The sequence below is a fragment of the Ursus arctos genome, unplaced genomic scaffold (assembly GCF_023065955.2).
Source record: "Ursus arctos isolate Adak ecotype North America unplaced genomic scaffold, UrsArc2.0 scaffold_5, whole genome shotgun sequence".
Taxonomy (NCBI): Eukaryota; Metazoa; Chordata; class Mammalia; order Carnivora; family Ursidae; genus Ursus; species Ursus arctos.
Genome location: NW_026623067.1, coordinates 22,493,614 through 22,512,097, shown reverse-complemented (window position 1 = coordinate 22,512,097; position 18,484 = coordinate 22,493,614). Strand labels below are relative to the sequence as shown.

The 18,484-nt window shown below is 38.6% G+C and overlaps 1 long non-coding RNA gene across 1 annotated transcript; it reads right to left on the bottom strand.

Annotated features, from left to right (window-relative positions):
- Nucleotides 1-47: 47 nt before the first annotated feature.
- Nucleotides 48-17,098, bottom strand: LOC125282970 (uncharacterized). Its single transcript, XR_008957519.1, has 6 exons — nt 16,435-17,098; nt 16,022-16,144; nt 13,073-13,154; nt 10,498-10,577; nt 2,190-2,262; nt 48-1,123 (listed from the first exon to the last, which is right to left on the bottom strand). It is a non-coding gene; the product is annotated as an uncharacterized LOC125282970 (long non-coding RNA).
- Between the last annotated feature and the right edge of the window lie 1,386 nt (nt 17,099-18,484).

Sequence of the window (18,484 nt, the reverse complement as noted above, 5' to 3'; positions counted from 1 at the left end):
GTTAATATGCAGAATCTGAATCGGTCATCAGGATGGGGCTTGGGACATTGCATTTTAATTAGTTCCCAGGGGAGTGATGACGCTGTGACCTGCGGACCACAATTTGAGCAGCAAGGATTTTCTTCCTTGATTTGGCCAGCAGGGTGCAAGGAGAAAGCTGCTTCCTGTACTTCCAGCAGCTTCTGGCTTTTGAATGGGGCTGAAGAGGGATGTGAGTATGGGGTTGTGTCCGCTATCTTGTACTGAAGAGGAATGGAAACCAATGCTGAGCAAAGGACAGGAGTGGAGAGCATCTAGGTGTTTGATGACGTCATAATGCCGCTGAAGTCCAGGAATTTTGGAACCTTCTACCTCAAGACTTCTTATTTTACTGGGATAATAAATATCATGATGGTTTAAGTCACCATTGGTTATGTTTCTTATGAACTGCAACCAAACAATTCTTAATTTATTATATGAACTAAGGTGATCCACTCAGGACTGGGCTTCAATCAATCGTCCCAGAGGCAGATGCCATCTTTTACAGCCCGTGGCCTGCAGAGAGTCACTGGGCCTGGGGTCTGAGAATTTGACGGCTGCAAGTCTTCTGGGAGAGAACATTCACTCATGGCTTCCAGAAAGGAAATTTACTCTGAAGACTGTAGTAAGTTGGTTTTTAGCCCCTGGCACAGAAATAGGCAATAGGGGAATGCAGAGATACAAAAGATGCTGAAGTGTTTCTTCTACTGTCTTATTCTTCTAATGAAACTATGCTGAAGAATGAGAGAATCAGTTATTTCCCATGGTTGGGCTCAGAACGTGAAGTTAGCTATTCAAATTCATTGGTTAACTACAGGAAAGTTAGCTATTGAAAAGCATCTTTTGATGTTCCATACTGAAGACAGGGGTTGCAGAATTATAGCGACTTAACTTTTGGGAAAACCACACACTTGCTTCTCAATTACTGAATAAACACAGGGTGGTGTAACTTTGTCAAAAATGCATTTTTAATTTCTTGCTTTACCTTAAGTATCTCTTACCCCAAAAGAACTCTGATCTTTCCAGTGCTTCCCCAAATCTTCGGTAGCTTTCTTTTCATTGTCTTCATTTTCTCATTATCTTAGTTAGGGTACAAATGGATCTGCTATAAAAAAGACAATAATTGGTTCACTTAGATGACACGTGTGTATGTCTCATTTAACAGTTTGAATGAAAACAGTTCAAGACAGAGAAGCAGTTTCACAGTGTCAGGGACTCAAGTTTCTTGTAGCTTCTTGCTCCATCATCATGGGGCTTCTCTGCTTCATAGTCTGAGGTGGCTGCTCAAGGTCCCACCATTACATCTCCAATCCAACCAGATGTAAAGGGAAAAGAAGAAATGGAAGAGACAGCCCTCCCATTAAAAGCCATGTAGGACTTTAAGGTCCATGTGTCAGGTAAAACTCATATTTTGCTACTAAATAGAGAAGAATGCATTGGGGAGATACACAGTCTGTGCCACACGCATTGGTCAACTGGCTCAGAGGGTTCGTGGCTGTGCTTCCGCAACAGCGATTTTAAAAAAATAGCTCTAATTATTGTCCTTTTAGATGCACTGGTTTATTTGGAGTATTCAGAGCCAGGACAGAGGTAAGGATGATTCACAGCATCACCACGTTTCTGTCTGTCACTCTGGTCTAGCTACCAGGACCTCATATTTGTACTAAGAGACAGGTCTATAATGAAAAAATGAATAAAAACTAACATGAGTGAGATTTTTGGGAGTCCATGACATTTCTATATCGATGCGAGAATCTTTTGTAACAATGCGAGGGGGCATTTGTATTAACTGCAACAGTCAGAATTTGGTTTAGGTGTCACTGTCCTGGGCATATGGCATTGCATGTTGGCTCAGCAATCGTGGTATGGTGGCAGGAACACTTCTGATGTGCACCTGTCAAAAGAGCTGCTTCTTTGCTCACTGTCATTGTCATAGTGGTTTGGAGCAAAAGAGAAGATCACAGATGGCACACTGAAGTCAAAAGATTTGGCTGCAAAACATGGCAAGAGTTTCCTGAGAACTTCCGGGACTACTTTGGAAGAATTTGACGGATGCTGGCTTTTCCACATAACAAGTGGAGTGTGGCCAGAAATATCCTGATGTGTAACTGTCCATTTTCATTCTTGCTTTGACTATTATGACTATCATTCAGTAGTCTCCACAACTCTACCTTTCCCAATGGCTGCTAAATCTGTATGGTGCAAGCCCATTTGATGCCATCTTCCACTGGTTAAGTCTTCCATCTGAAAGAGACATACATCACTTTCATTCTCAAATAACTGGCTAAAGTAAGTCATCATCTTAAGGAAGGAAGGAGTGAAATCACTACAACATACCCCGAAGAGAAGAATCAGAAAATTCATAAACAGTCAAATGACGGCCACAGTACTTAAACGGTAGACTGCAAATGTCATATATGATAGGACTGGAAATATTAGCTATGATGATTGCTATAACCAAATCGAAACTAAATTGCTCCACCTAATTTTGGTGCCAGCAAATGCATTAATCACTACTCTCCCTACCGAGTGCAACTCTTCGTGACTTTGTAAGACACAGGGTGTGCCTCCTAATACAGAGCCTAGTAGCCAAAGAGTATAAAGGAAACCATGATTCTGTTGGTCTGCATGATATTGAGTAATGGGCCATGCAGCAAAAAGGTCTCACATTTATGTTTAAAGTTATATTGTAAAGGTATTTTCTACTTTCCTCTAGAATGGCTGTTGTGCACAGGGCTGGGATTAGGAAAATTTGTGCGGAGAGTATGATTGGGAACTATTTCATCATCTTTTGGGGCTAATAATCTTCTTCTTCTTCTTCTTCTTTTTTTAAAGTAGGCTCCACACCCAGTGTTTAGCCCAGCGTGGGGCTTGAACTCATGACCATGAGGTCAAGACCTGAGCTGAGATTAAGAGTTGGGCGCTTAACTGACTGAGCTACCCAGGCACCCCAGGGCTAATATTTTCTTTCCACTCTCCACCCCTGCTTCCCAAGGCTTCCAGAAGTCTAATACCCATACCTGGGTTTTCACATTCCAAAAAGAAACACTTTAGGAACTGTTTCAGTCTCAAAATTCACAATCAGAATTTAACTCTACTGTGATCCATTCTTTAAGGACACAACTCTTTGAAAAAATAATTTATTACAAAGTGTTCACAGCTGAAAGGAATAGAATGTGTAATCCTTTCCACTAATAAATTTACAAATTAACAAGAGCTTTCAATATTTTTAAGCCAAAGGAGAAAGAAACAATAGGAATTTCAGTTTTCAGAAAAAGAATTATGGGAGATCTCTTTGAACAACAGAATTTCCCTTGGGGGTTTCCCTCAAATCACGCCATAGATCTTGAAATGATCATTATAAACATAAATAATATCTTTTTTAAATTCTTCTGCTGTTACAATAACGTAACAGATACCATCTGATGCTGGCAAGGATGCAGTTTAACTGACCTCTAATTCAATGCCTTGTATTAGGACAGGAATACTTTTGTGGGAAAGAAAGCTTGGATTATCAACTCAATAGATAAATCAAGGATTAAACCCAATTGCTCATGAATGTTAAGCAAAATGCAAAAGAAATGCTCAAATATTCCAGCACACAATCCCCTCTCCAGGCACACTACTTTCTTTTCATTTTTTTATGCACATGAGCTCCCTTGCTTAGTGGTCTTTCAATGTTCCATGAGCTCTGCTTGAGGTATACTTACCTTCTTTCCCTATACTACTTGTGTGTGTGTGTGGTAGTTCCTTATTCTTTAGGATTTATTTAAATGTTATGTCTTCTAGGAAGCTCTACAAGACTCTGGGAGTAGGGGTGGAGTCGTATCTATGCACTTTCATAGGACATCTATTTCCCCATTCAAAGTACTGGCCTCTCTTTAGACTCGTCCATACCACCTATAGTAAAGAAAGCTTCATCAGGACAGAAGTGGTGCCTCCCTTGGTCATTGCTGCCTTCTTAGTATGTCAGGAATAGTACTTGACATAGTGCTCAAAAGGATACTTTGAGTAAATTAGTTACCATATTTAACCTTGTAGAAAATTGTCCGTTCCTAATATACTAACTGGTTGTACCCTTGCCTGATGTTAGGGTTTCAAAATTCAACTATCTCGGTAAAGTGATAATAGATATGGATAGATAGTCTATTAGACATGGACCTGGACAGACTGATACATTATCTATAAATAGATAAATAATTCCACTATTAGGTTAAACAAAATATGTAAAATGCTATGAATACCAAGATGCTCCTAGGAGTCTTGTTTATCAGACTTAAATATCAGACGTATTCCAAATGTTCACCATTAGGGAATTATTTAAGTCAATTATGTGGCACCTAAATAAGATAATATGTAGCCAACTGAAACGATGGTTATAAAAAAAGAGGGCTGAGGAGACTGTCACAAATAGAAAAACCATACAATAAAATGTTAACTAATTACAAAGTAAGACACTAAACTGTACAAACACTTATTTTAACTAAGTGAAAACATGCGTGTGAAAAGAAATAAAAGAATGATTGCATTAGAGTGGTTGGCTGTGGGTTATTTTCTTCTCAATCCCACATTTTAAATTCACGTGCTTATGTTACTTTCATAATTAAGGTATATGAAAAAGATATCTGCGATTTTAAATGTCAATTATTATGTATTATGGGTGACAAAATAAGAGTAACTGTTATAATTGAAAGTGTAAAACTTAAGAAGCTGAGACTGGAAACTACTATTGACTGGATAAAAGTAGATATTTTACTTAATGTGATAAACTAAAAGAAAATAAATTACTAGCCCAATAACAAAGGTTTCTTTCGCAGAACTCATTTCACCCAACAGAATGAAGACAATTGCATTACTTCCCAAGGGAAAAGGAAAACACCTGGAAGGTGGCAATTCAAGTCACAAGAGGAAATGCTTGGGTATGCATCAGTCTTCTCTGATCTTCCTAAACAGAGACACTAAATTTTCACGTGAAACACCTGAATGATTGGGTGCCAAAAAAACTCAGAAGAGATATAAAGGGGGAAGAAGCAAATAACTAAACAAGGCAGCGTTTCAGAAAAGGAATTACCATGCCAGGCCTTGGCTCAGAAGCAAAAGTCTTTTTGTGAAGGGTTCACAGCATCTATTAAACGCACAGTCAATCACAAAAACAAAACCCATCTGTTTGAGATTAACATTTGTAATAAACATTTTAAAGGAAGGAATGTGGAAGGCAAATATATATTGTGAAACAAAATCTACACTCCTGGGAGAAGTAATACTTCCTTTAAAAGAATTGCAGGGCTCCAAAACTCATTCCTTATACGGAAAGAAATAACAATTAGATGCAGGACAGCACATTAGCAGAAGCATATTTAGTTCTTGAGAGGGAAGAATATTAAGCCAAAAATTAAGCACATGCTTCCATTGTATGGAATGCCAAACCTCCTTAGATGCAACCGACAAAATATACATATATATTATATATATACATATATTTTTTTTTACTGGAGTGTATCCTGAAAATTAAAAACACAAATTATATATTTTAAAACTATGGCTTAGATATATTAAATTGTTTGGCTGCTCTAAGAAATTATTTAGCAAGCACTTCCACAGAGAATTATGAGTTGCTCATTTATATTTGGACAATGGCATTAAATAAATCTATAAGCACATATTTAAGAAGATGTACTTGAGAGAACAAGGCTGGAACAACAGCATACTAAAGGCTAAAATGAGGGTTTTTTTCACCCATTTTTTCAATATTTTTATGGCTAAGTTGCATGCACATGGATACATACCATACTAGATACTTAGCAAGTGGAAAGAAAAAAAAAACTCCTCTTTTTAAACTATTGCTGTTTTTAAATATCTGTGTTGAGCAACATATTTTAATAAGTCTGTCCAGTTCAGGAAAAGGGTCCTCTTGGTCCACGCTGAATGGTCTGGAGCTGTGCTATCCAATATAACCACTAGCCACATGTAGCTAGTGAATGTAAATGTAAATTAATTAAAATTAAATGTGACGTTTAATCCATTTCAAGTACTCAATAGCCACATGTGGCTACCATATTGTGTAGCTTAGATTATAGAAATTTTCCATCACAGAAAGTTCTATTGGATAGCACTGGTCTGGGGCCTGTTGAGAGAGGAGCTACTTTACAGGAATCTTGGATTAGGGGCCAGTAAAACTTTAAAGAATGAGTAATGAGATCTGAAGAGTAAAAGTGAAAGCTGCACGGTGGAGGGGAGGTTAGGTCCTTACTTTAGAAGAGAGGGCCTGTTGGTTATAGAAACGTCTAGAGTATTTTTATAAACACAGACATCTACCATCCACCCCATTCCACCCTTATTCGTGTTCCAAATCTTTCGGAAATTCTCCTCCACACACAGCCTTGGGTCAGTGGTATTTAGGGAAGCAAAAGTCAGTGTCATATATCACACGTGGAATGAGAGGAGATTAAAAATTCAATAGAAATAGGAATTTAAGCTCAGAGGTGATCAGATCTCTCATCAGAGACAGAGATAAGATCAGAGATAATCCCCTGGTAATCTCCAACTTGCCCCCAAGTAAGAAGCTCCAGAGAGGGGTTTACATCAACTATCACAGGTGACCCCAACTGATTCCAGAATTATTTCGATTCACCAAGACAGAGGTAACGCAGCTATGGAAAAAATTATAAATTACCATTCCTTTCTCTTTATTTTCTGAGAGACAATGAACACTTTATTAGGCATTGAGATGGATAAAGAATCCGAATGCATTCTCCTCCATTTATCCAGCTCAGAAAAGGCTTAAGTTAAAAAGAGCAAGAGCTCATTGTTTTGGGGGGGGGGGGGAAATCCCTTGACTGCCGATGAGAGATTGATTTTTGGAAAATACCACTCAGCTTTATCTTATCTGTCTGCTCTTTGCTACCAGTTTCAGAAATGTGCAGAATAGAAGGGGCCTTCCTGCAGAGCCCACTTTTGGAGGTAGGTGTTCTAACTCAGGAATAAGGCTTATGTCATAAGATTTCCGGGTTGTCAATACCAGAAAGGCCTTGAACTTTTCGGTTGGGTTCAGGAGTGACTGTTCTTTTGTTTTTCAAAAACCAATAACATCCACCATATTAAACAGGAATTTCATGTTTATTTGTGGATTTTTAAAAAAGCCTTTTGGTCAGCCCTGCAAATCATACAGGCTTCCAAAATTAAAGGAATACCAAAATAACTATGGCATTTCCTCAGTTGAACATAATGGTTTCTTCAGAGCAGATTTGCTTGCAGAAACACTGAGCGTTTTCTTTCCCTCCAGTAACATCTGTGAACAAGTTTCCCACTGGAGAAAATGAAGGACTAATAACTACGTCCAGACATGGGTGGGTACAGGTGCTTCAACACGCACTTCCACAAACACATCCCAGTTCTGACAAGTGGGCTATTTCTGACCAAGCCCTTCAGGCTTCAGTCCCACGGTGTGTTGGGCCTGGGAGAAGGGCAATCCCCTGGCAGGGGTGTCAGCAGCAGCATCGAAAGGGACTGACTTTTTACTGGCAGAGCGCATTCCCTGAACATATTGACTCTCTGAACACAGAACATCAGACCAACAATTTATTAAAAGCAATTGTGTGTTTCCTAGGTCTAGCCAAACATTTGGTGCATGTTATAAAACCCTCCAAGACCCAACTTCAGTCCTACTTCTTTTAAGAAAATCTTCCCCAACTAGCCCGGATTATGAACCTCAACTTTCTCATGGCAGCCGTTGTCTGGAATGCTCACTGGACACTTAACCATGCACTGCCTTAGGAGAAGTCCCTCTTCCGTTTGTAACGAACAGTTATTTTAAATTTGTCTTATATTTAATTTCTCTCCTTTAAAGCTTGTGCTCTTTAGCTCTAGCTACATCTCATACTTTGATGACAAAGGTTGCTTTTTTATACTTGTTTGTTTGCCTAACGATACTTAGCGTGACAGATTGTACCTGCTAGGCCTTAATATATTTTTGTTGATTTGAAAATAGAATTTTAGAATGGCAATTTAGAAAAACAGCATAAACTCCTGGCTCCTTATAAAGTTGTTTCGGGTGGCAAGATGACATTTGTCTAGCACTCTGGTAGTATGAGAGGAAAAGAAATTAATTTTTATTAAAATAGAAAAGTTGGTGAATATGTGAAGGAAGACAGAACAAATAATGCCCATATGAGAAGTTTCAGAGTAATCACCTTGTGCTAGCTGGAGGAAGCCCACTGCACCCGGCAACTACTTGAATGCAAACTACCTCGCTTTATCACCAATCACCAAGGGAAAAATCAGGCCCTCTTCTCCGCCTTCTATTATCCACTGTTTAGATGCTGATTATTTCATAATAGTCTGTTAAAATATTTTTTCCACTTAAAATTTATAATTGTTCATCCATTATTCAATTTTCAGTGTTCCTTATGAATTTTGGATACAAGTGCTTTTTCTGATAAATGATTTACAAATTTCCCCCAGTCTCTGACTTAACTCTCTTAAAAGCGACTTTTGAAGAAGTTTTTAATTTTTTAAAAAAATTTTATTTAAATTCTAGTTAGTTAACATACAGGGTCATATTAGTTTCAGGTGGAGAATTTAGTGATTCAGCAGCTCCATACAACACTTGGTGCATATCACAAGTGTGCTACTTAATCCCCATCACCTACTTCCCGCATCCTCCCTACTCACCTCCCCTCTGGTAACCATCAGTGTGTTCACTACAGTTAAGAGTCTGTTTCTTGGATTTCCTCTCTTTTTTTCCCCCTTTGATCATTTGTTTTGTTTCTTAAACTCCACAAATGAGTGAAATCCTATGGCTTTTTGTCCTTCTCTGACTTATTCTGTTTAACATAATATTTTCTAGCTCCATCCATATCATTGCAAATGGCAAGATTTCATTCTATTTTATTTATTATTATTGTTGTTGTTGTTTTGTTTATTTACTTATCAGAGAGAGAGAGACAGAGAGAACACAAGCAGGGGGAGCAGCAGGCAGAGGGAGAAGCAGGCTCCCCGCTGAGCAAGGAGCCCGATGCAGGACTCAATCCCAGGACCCTGGGATCATGACCTGAGCCGAAGGCAGATGCTTAACTGACTGAGCCACCCAGGTGCCCCAAGATTTCATTCTATTTTATAGCTGAGTAATATTCCATTGTATACATATACCACATCTTCATCCATTCATCAGCTGATGGACATTTGGGCTGTTTCCATAATTTGGCTACTATAGATAAAGGTTTTTAATTTTGATAGAGTCCAATTTACTGCTTGTGTGTGTGTGGGTCCTGCTTTTGGTGTTGTATCTAAGATATCTTTGCCTAAATGAGGGTCAAAAAATTCTCCTTCAGTGTTTTTTTCTGGAAATTTATAGTTCTAGAGTGTACATTTGAGTTCATTTTTGTATGTGGTGTGAGATATACATTGAAATTTGTTTGCATATGGATAGCCATTTGTTCCAGCACCATCTGTTGAGAAGATAATTTGCATTATGTTTGTATTGTTGTGAAAACTAACTGACCATAAATGTGGGGGTTTGTTTTTGGACCCTCTATTCTGTTTCACTGATCAATTTGTCTGTATTTAAACCAATACCATATTGCCTTGTTTCCTACAGCTTTATAAATCTTAAAATTGGGTAGTGTTGGTCTCCTGCTTTGGTTCCTCTATTTCAAAATTGTGGCTATTTTAAGCCTTTTTCATTTCCATATGAATTTTAGACTTAGCTTCTTTCTTTCTACAAAAGTGCCTGCTGGGATTTTATTTTTTCTTTTCCCTTTTTTAGATTGAGAGGAACCTATATATCAATTGGGGAGAATTAACATCTTTACAGTATCTTAACATCTTCTAACCTGTGAACAGGCAATAACTCTCCATTAATTTCAGTCTTCCGTAATTTCTCTCAACACTGTTTTAGAGTTTTAAGGACTTGAGTATCTGTTGTTAGATTCATCCCTAAGTATTTCATATTATCTAAAGATATTGGAAATGATACTGTTTTTTTTTTAAGATTTATTTATTTGAGGGACAGCATGAGTGAGAGGGGGAAGGGGCAGAGGGAGAGGGAGAGAGAATCTCAAGCAGACTCTGTGTTTCCTCCAAGATGGAGCCAGAAGTTGTACATATGAGAAGCCGCAGAAGAAAAGATCAATGAACTTGAAGACATAACAACAGAAACAATACAGAATAAAACACACAGGGGGAAATATAATTTTAAAAATATATAATGAGAGCATAAGATACCTGTGAGAAAACACCAAGCAGCTAATATACACATAATTGGAGTCCCTAAAGGAGGAGGGAAGACAGAAAGAATATTTGAAGAAATAATGTGTGAAAAATTCCAAAATTGGTGAGAATTATAACTGGCAGCTCCAAGAAACTCAACAAACCATACCACAAAAAACATGATCATAATCATAATCACAGCCAAACTGCACAAAATCTGTGATAAAAAGATTTTTTTTTGAGAGCCAGACAAAGAAAAGAAACTTTACCTACCTAGGAACAAAGACCAGGATTGTACCAAACTTCTCAGTGAAACAATGCAAGTGAGAAGACAGTGGAGCATCTGTAAAGTTCTGGAAAGGAAAAAAAACCTGTCAATACTGGCTTACCAGTGCTTCTGTCAATTTCTCTTTGAAAAAAACCCAAGGAAACGGCTGTCATATTATAAAGGAGCCACCCATCTGTGGAACTGCTTTCTTTATGTCTATGCTTTAATGGGCAAACAAGGCCAAGAAGACATTATTAAAGCTACTTTGTGATTGACACTTGGTAGAGATGCGCAAGGGCAGCAGGGGTTGGGAGGGGCATGTTGAGAATCAAGAGCTATGTTCCTTTGTTTTGGTGTTTTTATTACTCACTTCTTCAGTGCCCAGTTAGTTCACCCAGGAACTCAGCTTCCTAGGCATCTTTTATTGCTACTCCTTGGGTCAGAACAAGGAATGACTTTGAGCAGATGGGTATCCACATATAAACAACAGTGCTTGAAGAAGTCAGAGGGTCATATTTTACCTGGGAAGAATATATCTAATGGGAATTTTAAAACTACTACTTAATGTGATTCCACTCACAGTAATCCAGATTTCCCTCCCTTTCACTTTTGCCCTTTAGCAATTCAGGCTAGATCCAAAGTTTTATTGTAACAGAAGAGTAGATAGATATTCCCCAGATCAAAAATGCCATTGTTGAGATTTGAATCTAAAAGCAAATTCTTTTGAGTCCTTTGTGAAATAATAGCATCGAAATCCAGGCCTTGTTGAAACAGACAGTTTTTAAAAGTAAATCCTAAACTTCCCTTTATATATCAAGAACAAAATGTGAGGGTCTGAGCATATGGATTGTAAACCATAGTAAAAAAAGGAATGAAGAATGGTGTTAAGGAGAGCCTCGATCCAACAGAAATAAGGGGAGATTCTTCTATTTGCTGTGTGGCAGAGCCAAGAAGGGGAAGAACTGGGTAGGGGGTCATGGCCAAGTATTCCAGCCCACCTCTTATGGTCAGCATCTCCAGGATGAAAAGGAGAGATACCAAACTGGTTGAGGGATGATTCAAGAGCACCGGACCTGGAAGTCCCTGTTCACAGAACCAGTCAGGGAGACTATGTTCCTTAGCACCGTACCCAGAGGCCATGGCTAGAGCCATGCTCCCTGACCTGTACACGCCAGCATAGCACCACAGCACCAGTCCATAAAAGACCAGCTACAACTCAGCAGACACCACACCCCTCTCCCAGGAACAAGGCAAGATGAGGGCATCTGAGCAAATGCTGGTGAGAAGGACTGCCTTCCCCCATGTTCAAAGGCTGCATTAGCTTCCCCTTATATCCAGACATCAGTGTGGGCAGAAAGAAAGGGAGTAAAAATCTTGACAATGAACACGAACCTTGATAAACATTTTTGAATTTTAAGAGAATAACGTGTTTTTAATTGGCAAGTACAATTATTTTTCTGGCATCAGCAGGAATAGGATTGCCAAGGCAAGATGAGAATTTTAAAGAACAAAGAAACTACATTTGGGGTGGATTTGAGTCTTGGTGTGTATTATTATACATTCCTATGTGTTAGCAATCATCTCTGGGGCAGAATTCTCCGGAGAAAGCCTGGTCCCCTAGGGTGACGCGGATTCCTCCAATCTCCTGAAGTCAGAGCCTAGAGCCAAAGCCTGGAGCACCAGGGCTACTCCCCTCTCTGAGCAATGGATGTTGCTGCCTTGTGCACAACAAGACCTCCCAGAACAAGTAAACACAGATCACAGTGCTTTGTTGGATCAGGTCACCTCCTCGAACTTTCTCTCACATAGGAGAGGACCAAAGAACTAGACTCTTGCTCCATTTCCTCTTCAAACATGAATAGCATACATGAGAGACACAAAGAAAATTTATATGTCTCTAGTCCCTTCTGTTAGTCCTATAAATAGTTCTATATAGGATATTCATGAAAATAACAAAATTCATACTTAAACTCTGGCTTCTAGTTGGCTCTAGTCATTTACAGTAGAAATGCTGAGACAATCTGGATCAATAGTTGATTATTCATTTAAAAATTCAGTTCAAGCACTTATTCATAAAAAATTATACTTACCTTTAACTTTCCATTTCAAATTAAAAATAGACATTTATTCACTGTTTATGAAAATGCATGCATATTTATTCACAATCTTTTGATGTGAATAAATAGGTTAAATGACAGAATACGTGCTGTTCTTTTTTTTTTAAATAAACCACTTCATCATGCATGACCCATGGTTTCTAATTTTTACTTCTTTAAGGTTGATTGAGATTTTGAAGATGCTTGTAAAGTAATCTAAGTGTAAAATCCTTCTAGAGTAAAAGGATTCTCCCCTCTCCCTATTTTTACACTAATTGTCCACAGGTACTTCAACAGCAATTTTTAGTGACTCATCTCTATCAAGTGTTTTAAAAGCTTACAACTTAATTTTCATAAGAACAACGATTTCCCTTTTTTCACTCTTATTAATTTATGTAATAATTTATAAGTTAGAGTTGTAAGTACAGCTGACGTATACAGACTGGAGAACGAATACAACTGTCGAAGATGGGTTACAGCTTACCTTGGCTGGTAGGACCTTGGTAGACTGGAGAAAAGCCTGATGTCTGTGAACGTGCAGTAAGCTGTGGCCACTAGTGAGTGTGCTTTACACAGAGGAAGGTAAAACCCTGGTTACTAAGGTTGGTTATGAAGTAGTCATAAGCTAATAAAGTTTCTTACAAAACCATTCCTGGCAAATTTATGTTGCATCACATAAGGAATTTTTTTTTTTTTTTACAGTGCCCACCAGCAGCAACCTTTATCGACAACTGGGCTTTTATTTACTTGCTTTGTAGTGTTCAGAATAGGTACTCTTTCTACAGTTCTACTATGACTTTTTTTTCATAATCGTCGCCATAATCTATTTCCCACCTGGTCTTCTCACTTTGGAATAATGAGTAAGTTCTGTTTTTTTTTTTTTTTTAAAGATTTTATTTATTTGCTTGTCAGAGAGAGAGAGAGACCATGCGTGAGCAGGGGAAGCAGCACACAGAGGGAGAAGCAGGCTCCCTGCTGAGCAAGGAGCTGGATGCAGGACTTGATCCCACGACCCTGGGAGCATGACCCGAGCCAAAGGCCCACTCAGGCGCCCCAGTTCTGGTTTTTTTAATGCACATAGGGAGCCCTTAACTAGGCTTTCTAGTTATCTCCATCCTGCTTTTCTGGCATTTTCCTTATTTTTCCTGCCACAGTTTGTCCCACATTTTTACCTACTCCCTGGGTCTGCTCTATACCATCTTCTAAACTTGAACAGTTTCTCAAAATGCTTTCAGTCGGTCAGTCAGGGGCACCCAGCCACCAGATCAAGGCACTGCCTAGTATTAGAATAGGGTCATACAGGCTCTCAGCTGGGCTGCACTTCAACCTATTAGGACCATGAGGACATCTAAGAGCTGGATGCAGTAGGAACACTGTCAGGAGGCTTAGAACAACAACTTGTACCCCTAGTATCTTACTATTTTATCAAGTACAGCCAAAACTTACATGTGCTGACTGAAGCTAACAGACTACAGCATTTTCTTACAATTCGAAAGCACTTTTCATTGTGTGTATACAGAAGCATGCAAATACATGCACGCACTAACATCACTCTCCCAAATTGTTTCTGTTGACACATTATAACATCAGGAGTTGTTAAAAAAAAGTCAACATGGCAATTTCAATAGACAAAAAATAATTATTTTTAAATTTCCCATCATGGAGGTCCAATATTAACAATTCTACTCTAAAAGTGCTGGTAATTAGAACATATTCTTACTTCTGATGGATAACTTTGTTTAAAATTGAAATGTTTGTATCTGGGTTTCATTAACAGCCTGAATCTGGTGAAATCATCAGTATATTCTAAATTCAGTGACGCAAATTAAAAGAAACAAACAAACAAACAAACAAGAGCAAGGAGAGCTTTAGAATTTCTCTCTGCTCGAGTAGAAGGTAGAGCTGATCATACCAGAGGTGGAATAATATTTTTAAGGGTGAAATACCACTTCTGCTCATGCTTCACTTTGACTAGAAATACTAAGTTCATGACAACCATCTATTCTTTCTGGAAAATTTTATATTTTTCATTAAAAAGTATGTTTGTTCTCAAGTATTTGTAAGATAAATAGATATGCATTCAGGAGTTGGCTTCAAAATAATCCACTATAGATGAAGTGAGATTGACCATGGTTCACAGGTGCGGATGCCGACAGTGGGTACCTGGGAGCTCATCCTATTATTCTCTCTACTTTTATTGATGTTTAAATTTTTCCATAATAGAAAGATTTTTCTCTTCCATTTTTTGTTTTTTTACTTTAGGCATAATCATACTTATGCTTCTAATTCATTTTCTTAAAATGGAAAAGAAAAGATCATTGGAACAGTATGTATCCAGTTACAATGAAACCAATCTTAAAATAATGAGGCTTTTCCCATAACCATACCCATTATTATTTGTAATTGACTCATGGTATTCATTTTTATGGTAATTGGAAAATTATCTTGGGCTCATTATCACAGTTAACAAAATTTAGAGTATTTCTGTTCAAAATTCATTTAACAAATATTAATGGACCACCTCCTGTATACCAGTAAATGAATAGATAAATGGTAAATGAATAAATACATGTTCAAAATCTTGGTCTGAGAAACAGATATTTATCAAATCTGTACTGGATTTTATCTTTTTTTCCTATTTGGAAGAACAAGGTATACAGAACACCTTATTAAAAATTTCTCAACATTTTGCTTTTTAACAGGAAATACACTTTTTAAAGATTAACATATTTTCACATTACTTTTAAATTAATTTCCACAAATAACATCTCATCAAAGTGGGATAAATCGACAAGATAAATTAATTAGCTTTTCGGCATTGGCCTGCCATCTAACATACAGAAGGTGAAAACATTAATTGCAGAATGGTACCGTGTAAAAATATTTACAGCTTGGTGAGGAAGCTATTGTCAGGTCTGGGATTTGATTTTACCCCACTTATAAACTCATAAATGAGCCTGTTGCTGTTTCATTTCATGAGCGCTGGCTGAAGACTAGAGGTCCTGAATCAGAAACACAGGACTCTTTGACTCACGGCACAGCAAGCAGTGTGAGCATCAGCGTATTTATACTGGCTCCCCTGTTCCCAAGTCCCCCAGCATGACCCAATATGCTCACTGGATTCAATGGTACACAGTTCTTTGCATCACAGTTAAAGAACAGTGAACTTGGAGAATCCACTCTACTTTTTTTTTTTAATTTTATTTCCTTATTTATTTGAGAGAGAGAGATACTGCAAGTGGGGGGCGAGGGGGGTGGGGAGAGGGATGAACAGACTCCGCGCTAAGCACGGAGCCTGATGCAGGGCTCGATCACACGACCCTGAGATCACGACCTGAGCCCAAATCAAGAGTTGTGAGTTTAACCGACTGAGCCACTACCTTTTAAACAAATAGTAAGCAAGCCTGTTCTTTGTCTGGGGGGATACACTTACCTCTTCCTCCCAGAAGAGATTGGGAGTTCAATTCTGTCCTCGACTAGAAACTGGACTTACAGGACACATGCACTCACTCCCAAAGCTGGTATGCTAGGGTCTCTCATCGAAGATTGCGTTTTCCTGTTGAGTTACAAGAGTTCCTAATTCAATCACAGTTTTTAGACAGACTTACGAAGATAGGCTTTTTCAGTAATAAATTTCATGTGATTTCTGGTTCTGAGAACCTCACTCTGCCTGATGCCAACAACTTAAGGCAAAATGAGTAAAATGCAGCGATTTCACAGATACTGGAATTCAACACACAATCAGACTGGGGTGCCCCCCTTTCCCTGGGGTTTGAACCTCCTGTGGCTGGCCCAAATGTGGTGGCATGAGTGAGCGTGGGGATAGGAAGATGTGCACTTCCTGACCTGCTTAGAGCCGAATCTGGCTGCCCATTCCCTATGTCCCTCTTGTCGTGTACGAGCAGGCCGCATGCAGCACCCCCTTGGATGGATGGTGAAGTCGTGAGAAAAAGAGAAGAGCACAGCAGGTAAGAAACAGAAGTATGACCCCACCACATCAAGTTAACCAAACATTGCTTGGTGATCAAAAGTGCTGGGGTGAGGGATGGAGATAAGACCCCAACTCTTGTGAAATCAAGTCACTGGTCTTGAGGATTCTTTCCTCCTTTGGGAAGCCAGGCACGGAGGACCTCTGCAGTTGGACCTGTCACGTTTCAGAGCAAAGCAGAATCTAGAAGCTCTTGAACGTTACTCTCAGTGACCAGGAGAGGGCACCTAGCACAAATGAATGAAAAAATCCTGCCAACTGCAGATTCCTCTGGGACTCTACAACCTGCATGTTACAAATCAATTTCTTTCATGCGTCCACGGCAAACGCCTTTTGATCTAAGGATGACTGGGGTTACACATTCTTCTTGGTGACAGTTCGGTTCTTTGTAATGTAGCAGGTAGCCGAGATACTGATTTCCCCATACTGGACACAGAAACAAGTCCATAGGAGTAAAAAATAATTTCAGAGGGAAGAATTTATTTTTGCAGATAGTTTCCCAAAATGAACGCTTTAGAGGAATTGAAATGTGTTTAAGGAATTTTTCAGAAGAGGGAAAACATACTTATTGAAACCTTCCTGTACGTAAGGACTTCTGATTCATTCTCCCTCCCATTTCTTACACACGTGTGTGGTTTGGTTCAGAATGAGAGCTCAAAGAATTCTTGCTCAAAGAATTCACCTCTGAACCTGCTAAAACAGGGGAAATAATATTATTCTACCATAAAACAAAATGGGACGCAATATCTGCCCCCTACAACCCGCCCCACCAAAAAAAAAAAAAAAAAAAGAAACCTGAATTCTATGTATTTCCTTTTAGGTCTCGCACAGACATAAACAACAATAAATTGGCCAACCATATTCTTCAGGCATATAATTTTCTTTCTTCCCAAAGTGGACACTCCCTGGGAAAATACAAATAAGTTCTAATTGCAAAGCCTTCAACAGAAAAAGAAAGTAGGCCACCTTGACCAGAGCGCAAAATAATCTTTTCCAGGAGGACTTGAATGAGCACCTCATTACCCAAGGAAAAAATACATACCAAGATTTTTTACTACTTTATTTTGTTTCATTTTCAAATACTTTTTATAGCCAAGGAAAAAAACATATTGATGAATCGCTTTTTCCAAAACAAAACCATTATGTCTTTTAATTTTAGCATGCAAGTCGCTCCCCATCTCCAGTATTTGAGAAATAACAACACTGTGGCAGAGTGTGGCTGACGGACTCCCTCGGGGACACACAATGTGTCCAACTTTGGAGGTAATATTCCCACCCATGAGGCACTGATTTCACACTATAAAATCATCTACAAATTCCATACTACTTTTGTCCTACTGGATATAAAGAAATCTCCATAATCCAAAGGATTATGGCTGAATTTACAGAACAGCCACTGTACCCAACTTTAGTTCAGGAACCTAATTATTTACCATTCAAAGGAAGTACATTTTGCTCTAGGCTGACTACTGTCCATGTTATTAGTAATGATAAACAAAGCCCTTATTGAGTGGCTGCTATGTGCCATTATCTTCTCAGTCATCTTCTAAGACAGCTTTTATTATCCCCATTTTATAGAAGAAAAGAAAACAAGGGCCCAGAGAAGTCAAGTAAGTATCCCAAAGTACAGAGCAATTACTGGCAGAAGGAGAGACAATGAGTCGTGTCTGACTCCTCAACCTTTCTGTCTCCACCACCTCTCACGTCTCCATAACTGCATATATTATTTTTTGAACTTGGAACATAGATGCCATTTTCTATTCATAGCAACAGTAACTACTTTCCTAATTATTATTCAATTTAGGGCAGAAAGGGATTGCTAAACAAATTAACTGTGTATTGCACCTACTAAAAATCCAGAAAGTACAATGAATTCTTACAATAAAAAGTACACTTGTTTACTAGGTT